The sequence below is a fragment of the Crocuta crocuta genome, unplaced genomic scaffold, assembly GCF_008692635.1.
Source record: "Crocuta crocuta isolate KB4526 unplaced genomic scaffold, BGI_CrCroc_1.0 scaffold147, whole genome shotgun sequence".
In the NCBI taxonomy this organism is placed as follows: Eukaryota; Metazoa; Chordata; class Mammalia; order Carnivora; family Hyaenidae; genus Crocuta; species Crocuta crocuta.
The window spans coordinates 6680000-6689337 of NW_027532594.1; the positions used below are offsets into that span (position 1 = coordinate 6680000).

Consider the following 9338-nt stretch of genomic DNA (forward strand, 5'->3'; position numbering starts at 1 on the left):
GTTAAATTAAAAAGAAAGTCTCAGACATGAATATTAATAACAGCCTTTTTGTAATAGTCAAAGTCTCAAACAACCCAAATGTCCATCAACAGATAAATGAATAGATTGTGGCATATTCATAAAACAGAATACTACTCAGCAATAAAATGGAATACACTGATGTGAGAAGTGTGGTTGGGAGGCTGGTGAGGTTATAGGAGGGTAACGTGAGAAACTTACAGTGATAAAACTCTTTTGTATCTTAAAGGTGGTGCTGGAAACGTGAACCTACGTGTGATAAAATTAGAATTAAATGCACTCGAAAGAGTGTAAGATTAGTACATTGTATCAATGACTATATCTTGGCTGTGATATATATATTTTTTGAGACTTAACCACTTTTTGAGAGAGAGCACTAGGTGGGAAGGAGCAGAGAGAGAGAAGGACAGATCAGAAACAGGCTCTGTGCTAACAGCAGCAAGCCCCTATGGGGGGCTTGAACTCACAAACCATGAGATTATGACCTGAGCCAAAGTTGGACACTTAGCCAACTGAGCCACCCAGGTGCACCACATTATTTTGGGTTTTTTTTTTGTTTTGTTGTTAAAGTAAGCTCTAGGCACAATGTGGGGCTTGAACTCACTTTTTTTTTTTAATTTTTTTTAATGTTTTATTTATTTCTAGGAGAGAGAGAGAGACAGCGTGAGCAGGGGAGGGTCAGAGAGAGAGGGAGTCACAGACTCTGAAACAGGCTGCAGGCTCTGAGCCGGCAGTCAGCACAGAGCCCGACGCGGGGCCCGAATCCACGAACCGCGAGATCATGACCTAAGCGAAAGTCGGACGCTTAACCGACTAAGCCACCCAGGCGCCCCTCGAACTCACTTTGTGACCCCAAGATCAACTGACTGAGCCAGCCAGGCTCCCTAGTTATACTATAGTTTTATAAGATGTTACCACTGGGGAAAACTGTTTAAAGGGTACACAAGATCTCTCTGTATTATTTCTTACAACCACATGTGGACCTATAATTTCAAATTTTAATTTAAAAAATTCCTGGTATAGGGGTCCCTGGGTGGCTCAGTTGGTTAAGCAACCAACTCTTTATTCCAGCTCTGGTCGTGATCTCACGGTTCCTGAGATCGAGCCCCGGGCTCCATGTGCTGATAGCATGGAGCCTGCTTGGGATTCTCTCTACCTCTCTCTCTCTCTCTCTCCCTCTCTGTCCCTCATTCGCACNAACTTAAAAAAGAATGCTTGCTACATATGATATAGATTAATCCCTAAGTAATTATGCTCAGTGTAAGAAGCAGAAGAAAGAGTTCAGACTATCTTATTCCATTTATGTAAAATTCTATATAAAATGCAAACTACTCTAGATATAAAGTAGACCAATGGTTGCCCAGGGAGGGGAGAGGGTCTGGAAGGGAAGGGCAGAAGAGAAGGATTATAAAAGGGCGGGAGGAAATTCTTAGAGGTGGCGCATAGGTTCATTACCTCAATCGTGGTAATAGCTGTACCCAAATGAAAACTGATCAAGTTGAACATGTTCAGTATGTGCAATTTATTGTATGTCAACCATACCACAATAAAGCTGTTAAAACCCTGACAGTTATAAGATCAGCCACAAAACTGCACTTTTTATTGATGGTTTCACCAAAATTCACCATCCTGCTTCTGTGAAGGATTAAGGAGTTTCATGGCCCAAAGTTTGGTGAAGATTGAGTGGATCGATGCAGATTTAAAGTCATTTATAAGCTATCTTGTCAGGTTTAGTTAGTTCTAGAAAAAAGCGCAAAACCCTGAAGCCTATGGGTGGAGGTTGGCCACCCGCTGAACCTGTTTCAACAGTGTGCCTATTGTATGAAGTGAAACTGCCTTGGGCATTTTCTGAAAGCTTATCTAGAGAATTTTGATAGCTGAGGAGTTTTTCCCACATTAGCCAGAGGCCAAAATATTTCAATTCTTGTATTTTCACAAACACCAACTTTCATGCTGGCAGGGGTAGACTGCATGTGGGTACACACACACATAGTTTTTCTTTGTGAAATTTGATAGAAGTTACAACTTGGAGGAAGCACACTAGTATATAAAACATATTAAAAACTTGTACAATTGTTAGGGGTGGGGGGATGGGCAAAAGGGGTGAAGGGGAGTGGGAGACACGGGCTTCCAGTTATGGAATGAGTAAGTCACGGGAATAAAAGGCACAGCATGGGGAATATAGTCAGTGGTACAGTAACAGAGATGTATGGTGACAGATGGTAGCTACACTTGTGAGCACAGCATAAGGTACAGAGACGCTGAATCACTNCTTTATATCCTAGGGTCGTAAGTTTGAGCCCCATGTTGTGTGTAGACACTACTTTAAAATAAATGAAAAGGGGAGCCTGGGTGGCTCAGTCAACTGAGCATCCGACTCTTGTTTTTGGCTCAGGTCATGATCTCAAAGTGGTGGGATTGGAGCCCCACATTGGGCTCCATGCTGAGTGTGGAAACTGCTTGTGATTCTCTCTCTGTCTCTCTCTCTCTCTCTCCCCCCTAGTTGCTCAGAATNCTTGTATTTTCACAAACACCAACTTTCATGCTGGCAGGGGTAGACTGCATGTGGGTACACACACACATAGTTTTTCTTTGTGAAATTTGATAGAAGTTACAACTTGGAGGAAGCACACTAGTATATAAAACATATTAAAAACTTGTACAATTGTTAGGGGTGGGGGGATGGGCAAAAGGGGTGAAGGGGAGTGGGAGACACGGGCTTCCAGTTATGGAATGAGTAAGTCACGGGAATAAAAGGCACAGCATGGGGAATATAGTCAGTGGTACAGTAACAGAGATGTATGGTGACAGATGGTAGCTACACTTGTGAGCACAGCATAAGGTACAGAGACGCTGAATCACTGCGTTGTGCACCTGAAATACTGTGACACTGTGTGTCAACTATACTAAAAAAAAAAATTGTGCCATTTACTTTCTATATAAAACCTCTAGTCCTAGGGTTCTGCTAGTGTCAAAACCCAAACTTTAATTAATACGTGTATATAATCAATAACTGAATTTATAAAAAAAAAAAATGCAAATGCTACAAAAGGGTGTAGAGTGAAATCAATCCCCTCCTTCGATTCCCTACCTACCCACTTACCTCCCCAGAAGCATCCAGTTTTGCCAGTTTCCTGTACGAACTGCCGGGAAGTCTATGCAGATATAGGCGAATATGCGTTCATCAATATCTTTGCCCATATACACGTTTACACATATGTCTTGGTACACAGCACACGGTCGTCTTATTTCGGTTTTAAGGAAATAATGACTTTCAAATAGATAACATGTTCAAATTCAGAAGTTTTCCTGCTCTCCATGCCACCCCCCTCCATCTTGTTTCCCTCCTGAGCAACTTGTGTTACCAGTTTGTTGTATTTCCTTCCGGACATGGTCGATGCATATGTAACTTGTTTTGCTTTGTTTTGTTTGTTGGTGTTTTCTTTTGTTTTTCTTATTAATAACACAGTCTTGCTCCATAAGGGCAGGGACTTTGCGTGTTTGGTTCACAGTTTCTTCCCCAGCACAGTCCCTGGAACATAGGAAGCGGTTGATTAGTAATTTTGGAATGAAATCATGTAAACACAGAGATCATCCTTACCTCTCTAATCTCTCTCTTCTCCATTTTCAGATCTGTCTAGCAAGTGTAATTGTTTCTCCAATGGCATTTTATTTTTCTAGTTTCATCCTGTCCTTGGTTCTCTGTGGCCATATTGGAAGCTCACTATACGCTTCATACTATTACAACCTCCTAAGGAGCCCCCTAGCTATCTGTTGTGTAGATAAAGAGCTCTGTGGAAAGAGAAGGTTGTCTCACCCAATGGGTGGGAACACCAGTTTCTGAGTAGGACTGCCCATGTTCCGTAGTATTGTGGGTCAGATACTCAGTAGCAATGGGACCTTGGGAAATATGTCACTCTATCTAACAGATCATTGTCTCACTTCCCTTGCCTGTACAATAGAAGTACCAGTGCCTCCTTCATAGGGTGATTGTAAGAGAAAATGGGCTATGTGAAGCACTTACGTATATGCATCTGATCCATAGTCAGTGTCTGGTAAATGTTCGCTAATATTAGCATAGCACAAATGTCTTTCTCAAACAGTTTTGAACATATGTAAATTATGTATAATGTTTATATTATGATGCTTTTGATGATCATAAGCATATCAGAGACTGTCTGTTATTTAGAGAGTCTTAAGGCACCCTTTCAATGTACCTTTTCCTTCTTACTCAACCAGCTCCTTAACCTGCTGAGTGTGAGCTCCATTCCAGAAACCCAGTCAGCTACATAAACCACATAGATGTCATGCACACTCACTCCAAAGCCTCACTTAGCACCACCCCACCCCTTTCCTAGTAGCCATTTTCATCTTGCCTTTTCTTCCTGTTTTCCTTCCTCTCCTCCCTCTCTCCTTCTATCTGGCCTTCTTTGACTAGTCCTGCCTCTGAATATAAGAGATACGATTGTATATGTATGATAAAGTACATTTAGATTTCTACACTATACATTCTTACATTTTCTTTTTTTTTTTTAAGTTTATTTATTTCAAGAGAGGCGGGGGGGACAGAGAGAGAGAAAGAGAGAGAATCCTAAGCAGGCTCCCTGCCATCAGTACTGAGCCTGAGGCAGGGCTCGAACCCACGAACCGTGAGATCATGACCTGAGCTGAAACTAAGAGTGAGACACTTAACCAACTGAGCCACCCAGGCACCCCCATTCTTACATATTTTCAGTGTGTATCTAGGTTATCCCATTAGATTACGGTGAATTCAAATGTCTTTAACATGCGTTCTTTTGTTACTCTTTGTGCAATATGTTCACAATTAACTCATGGACAAACATTTTAATTTTCTTTCTCTTTTTTTTTTGTAAACATTTGATCTTCCTCCATATCCCATGGATTCCAGAAAAACTGAAGCAATAAAATATAGAGAAGGCTATGCCTGGGTATGAGTTGAGACAGGATGCCGACTGGGAGGAAGGCCTGCGCTAAAGAACATCGTGGCAAAGCTGCTACTTCCAAAGCACTCCCCTCCTAGAAAACACGTCATTGAAGTTGTTTTTGGATTTGTTGTAAGCAGCTGACCTGAATCCTTAACAATAAGTCACTTACTATTGGTCCTTATGATCACTATGATCATTATCAAATATTTATTGCACTTTTGTTGTGAAAGTGCCATGCTTACAGGATGCAAGGAGGCACTGAGTGATTCTTCCTTGTGAAAAACAAAAAAATCTAATGTGATTTAGACCCAATATGCTAAACCACCTGAGCGGTACAAAAAACGAGTCATAATCAAGGGCTGTAACAACGTATGAGTGCTTCACAAAAAAAGATGAACCTTATCTAACTCTTGAAAAAAAGGGTCCAACGTTTAATGAGCATAAGGCAAACAAATATTTTAGCTGGTAGACACTTTATGAATATTCTATTCTTTAATATGAAATGCCACTTAAAAACTCAGTTTTAAAATTATTTTGTAGACAGATGATTCAAATGACATTGATTGAGTATCTACTATCTGCAAAGGACATGCAAAGTAAAATGGGATATAGACACGAATAGGGTGTGGTCCCTGCCCACAAGAGATTACAGTGCAATGGAGAATACCAACTTGTAAATACCTAACAACTTGCAGAATGACGGAAGATCAGAAAACAGGAACCATGAAGGATCTCAATCCTTTAGGAGAAAAAAGAAAAAGAAAACTGGAACCACAAGACTGCAACAAAGATTTCCTGACCACCATGCTGTTGGGTAGTCTATCTCTAGAACACTGCAAACTCCGTTAACGCTAAATGTTGGCAAAATGTTGCAATCATGAATAACATCAGGTGAATAACAGAGTGGTGCAGTGTTATACAAGACCACTGATTTGCACTACTCAGGTGTCGTACTATGTATTACTCGATCATCATCCTGATCATTATTCTTATCACAAACCGTTTTTTGTCAGTTCCTGGTCTCAGCCAGGAGAATTTTGGTTCCTGAAAAAGCATTAAGCAAGCTGCATAGAAGGGATCTTAGTATTATCGAACTTTTTTTTTTAAGTTGATTTATGTTTTTAGTAATCTCCACACCAAGGTGGCTCCAACTCCCAAGATCAAGAGTCACGTGCTCTTCCAACTGAGCCAGCCAGGCACCCTCCCAATTTTCTGATTTTACTTTATTTTTTAAAAAATATTTACTTATTTATTTTGAGAGAGGGAGAGAGCGCACACAAGCAGGGAAGGGGGCAGAGAGAAAGAGAGACAGAATCCCAAGAAGGCTCCACATTGTCAGCACAGAGCCAGATGTGGGGATTGAACCCACAAACTGTGATCAAGAGTCGGATGTTTAATGGACTGCACCACCCAGGCGCCTTGCCTGCCCCCTCTCCCCTCACCCCCCTGTTTTCTCATTTTATAAAGGAGGGAGCTGACCTCTGCCAAAGAACTGCTAAGGACCCTGAGGCTTTTTCTTCCATTCATTTCCTTTATGATAAAGGCACTTATATTTCAGTTTTATACTATAAGTTGTCATTCTTGGCCATTTCTGAAACTTCCTATGTCATGGCTTCTCCAGGATGTGACATCTGTGACAGAAAGTTAGCACTAAAAAGAAAAAAAGGAAAAGAGGAAGTTAGCACCAATATGATTAAGTGCTCTAACCAACTTCTGCTGGCCATCGCCAGGTCCCTACAAGCAGTGCAATACTTTCCTAGCCAGTCAAAACAGAACCTTTGTTATTTCTCCAAGAAAACGTCAATAATATAAAACACAGTAACACACAATAAATTTGAAATTAGTTTTTATTATATATATATTTCTTTTTGAAAAAAATGTTTTTATGGTGACAAAAATTATATTTAGATTTAGCCAGCTGGACTCAGTTTAGATGATCCCAATTTTGTGGCAACATCCAAAGCATCATAGTCAGGAGCCAGTCGAACATAGGCTTTCTTTTCTCCATCAGGCCTGATCAGAGTGTTGACCTTGGCCACGTCAATGTCATAGAGCTTCTTAACAGCCTGTTTGATCTGGTGCTTGTTGGTCTTGACATCCACAATGAACACAAGAGTGTTGTTGTTTTCTATTTTCTTCATGGCTGACTCGGTCGTCAGTGGGAATTTGGTGATGGCATAGTGGTCAAGCTTGTTTCTCCTGGGGGCGCTCTTTCGAGGATATTTGGGCTGCCTTCGGAGACGCAGTGTCTTGGGCCGTCGGAATGTAGGTGACGTGCAGATCTTTTTTTTATGGCTGTGGACGCCTTTCAGCACTGCTTTCTTGGCCTTCAAGGCTTTTGCTTTGGCTTCAGCTTTGGGAGGGGCAGGGGCTTCCTTCTTCGCCTTCGGAGCCATCTTTGTGAAAAGCTCTTTTTGAAAAATGTTTAATGTTTATTTTTGAGAGAGAAAGAATCAGAGTGGGAGTGGGGGAGGGGCAGAGAGAGAGAGGGAGACACAGAATCCGAAGCAGGCTCCAGGCTCTGAGCTGTCAGCACAGAGCCCAACTTGGGGTTCAAACATACAAACCGTGAGATCATGACCTGAGCCAAAGTTGGACTCTTAACTGACTGAGCCACCCAGGCATCCATATGTATATATATATTTTTAATTTTATTTATTTTTTTTGAGAGAGAGAATCCCAATCAGGCTCTGCACTGTCAGCACACAGAGCCCGACAAGGGGCTTGATCTCATGAACCGAGAGACCATGACCTGAGCTGAAATCAAGAGTCTGACGTTTAACAGACTGAACCATCCAGGGTCAGTTTTTATTATATTTTTATATTTTTTCCCAAACTTCAACTTCAAATGACACCCAGTTGGATTGGGTAACATATTTCTGAATAGAAATCTATGCAGTTTTTATGTTAGGAACCTTAGAATAACTAAGGTCACTTTGTTTCCTCAAGTTAATTCTTTCTTGCCCTTATGTACTGAATTTTTATCTGCAAACCAGCGTTTTATGATGAATTGCTCCATTTCATCAAGTGTATATCAGTATCCTACACTGTATACTGTTTTATGCTTGATACCAAAGGACATGATAATAAGTGACACATGGTCTCTTTCTCTCAAACCATTTACCAGCTTCTGAACAGTGTTTCATGAAGTACAAGTTCATGAAGGATAGATAGATGCTGTTAATTTAACATAATGTGAGTGCATAATGTGAGTGCAGTATTCTTTCTTCTAACTAAAGCTCTGTCTAAAGTTAACAAGGACATCTGAAAAACCACTGATGATGCTCATTCCTTGCCTACCAGAGTGACCTCTACATAGAAATTATGTGAGGAATCACTGTAGTTCTATAGCATTAAAGCAAGTACCTCCCTCCTTAAAAATAACAAATGATTTAAAAAAAAAAGAAAACAAAAAACCCAGGTGTATAACACCCGAGAAAATAAATATAAACTGAAAAACAGAGCATGAGAGAATCCACTTAAGAAGGTAAGACAGTACAGGGCGCCCAGGTGGCTAAGTGGGTGGGGCATCTGCCAACTCTTGATTTTGGCTTGGGTCATGATCCCAGAGTCGTGGGATTGAGCCCTGAGTCGGGATCAATGCTGAGCATAGAGCCTGCTTAAGAATTTCTCTTTCTCCCTCTGCCCCTCTCTCCTGCTCTTGCTCTCTCTCTCTCTCTCTCAAATAAAAAATAAATAAATACACTTTTTTAAAAAAAAGGTCAAGACAGTGTTTAGTGGTATTCCTTGCTTATAGTAAACATGTCGTTTTTATTTTTTTTTTTTAAGTTTATTTATTTTGAGAGAGAGAGCAGAGAAGAGGGGCAGAGAGAGAAAGAGAATCCCAAGCAGGGGTTCTGTGCTGTCAGCACAGAGCCCAACATGGGGGTCAATCTCATGAACCCTGAGACCATTACTTGAACCAAAATCAAGAGTTGGACACTTAACTAAGTTACCCAGGCTCCCCAAGATATCATTTTATTTTATGTTTATTTTATCTTGTTTTTAAAAACTTTTATTTTTTAATGTTTATTTATTTTTGAGAAAGAGAGGCAGAGCATGAGCCAGGGAGGGGCAGAGAGAGAGGGGGACACAGAATTTGAAGCAGGCTCCAGGCTCTGAGCTGTCAGCACAGAGCCCGACATGGGGCTCGAACCCATGAACTGTGAGATCATGACCTGAGTCTAAGTCCAATGCTTAACAGACTGAGCCACCCAGGTGCTCCTATTTTATTATTTTTAAAATATTATTTATTATTTATTTTTAAAATAATAAACATTTTTATTAACAATTTTTTAATGTTTATTCATTTTTGAGAGAAAGAGACAGTGTGAGTAGGGGAGGGTCAGAGAGAGAGGGAGGTACAGAATCTGA

The 9338-nt window shown here is 40.7% G+C and overlaps 1 pseudogene; it reads right to left on the minus strand.

Moving 5' to 3' along the window:
• Window positions 1-6874: 6874 nt before the first annotated feature.
• On the minus strand, window positions 6875-7360 carry LOC144244683 (large ribosomal subunit protein uL23 pseudogene; annotated as a pseudogene).
• Window positions 7361-9338: the final 1978 nt, after the last annotated feature.